Genomic DNA, 1160 nt, shown 5'->3' with positions numbered 1-1160 from the left:
GTTTCAGGCCCGAGGACTGAAAGTGAAAAGGGACAAATGCAAACTAGGGGTCCCAAGGGTAGAATTTTTGGGATTCTTGATCGATGGCCAGGGCATCCATCCCACTGACGAAAAAATAAAAGCCATAAAGCAAGCACCCACACCAAAAAATAAGACAGAATTGCAGGCGTTTTTGGGACTCTTAAACTTCTATGCTGTTCTCTTAAAACAGAAGGCAACAGTAGTGGAGCCGCTCCACCGACTTTTGGGAAAGGCGACCAAGTGGACCTGGGGCCAGAAGGAAGCATGAGCCTTCGCAGCTGTTAAGGACCTGCTCACGTCATCCAGCATCCTAATCCAGCACTCGGACACCCTCCTGCTCCAACTCACGTGCGACGCATCGCCTTTTGGCATCGGAGCCGTCCTCAGCCACGTTCTTCCCAACGGCATAGAGGCACCGATAGCCTACTATTCCAAGACCATGTCCCCAGCCGAGCGAAACTACAGCCAGCTGGACAAAGAGGCCCTCGCCATCGTGGCTAGCACAAAACGGTTCCACGAGTACTTATATGGAAGGCATTTCCGGATCATCACGGACCACAAGCCTCTACTGGGACAAACAGACTCCCCAATTCCTGTCACCCAGATTGATCCGTTGGTCGATATTCCTTGCGGGGTACGACTACGAGTTGATCCACAAACCCGGGACCAGCATCAGCCACGCAGACGCTCTCAGCCGATGCCCAACACCCGGCCACATCGCCGACCCAGCACCGTTTGCCACCGTGCTCCTGGTGGACGTCGACTCCTCCAGCCCGGTCACCTCGAGATATGTCGCAGAGCACACCAAGAAGGACAAACTGTTGGGAAGGGTTTTGAACTGGGTGTTGAGGGGGTGGCCACAAGAGGCAGAAGGAGAGGACTCCAAGCCGTTCTTCGCCAAAAGAAAGGAACTCTCTGCGTGTAAGGGCTGTGTACTATGGGGGGAAAAGAGTCGTGATCCCACAAGCCCTACGGAAAAAGGTGATTGATACCTTACACGTGGGGCACCCGGGGATCGTGCGCATGAAAGCGCTGGCTCGGAGCTATTTGTGGTGGCCACAGCTGGACAAGGACATACAGGAGTGGGTAGCCACCTGCGAGCCTTGCCAGGAATCCCGCTCAGCCCCACCGAAAGCAAC

The sequence above is a fragment of the Protobothrops mucrosquamatus genome, unplaced genomic scaffold (assembly GCF_001527695.2).
Source record: "Protobothrops mucrosquamatus isolate PMUCROS unplaced genomic scaffold, P.Mucros_1.0 scaffold638, whole genome shotgun sequence".
Classification (NCBI taxonomy): domain Eukaryota; kingdom Metazoa; phylum Chordata; class Lepidosauria; order Squamata; family Viperidae; genus Protobothrops; species Protobothrops mucrosquamatus.
Note: the sequence above shows the minus strand (reverse complement) of the source record.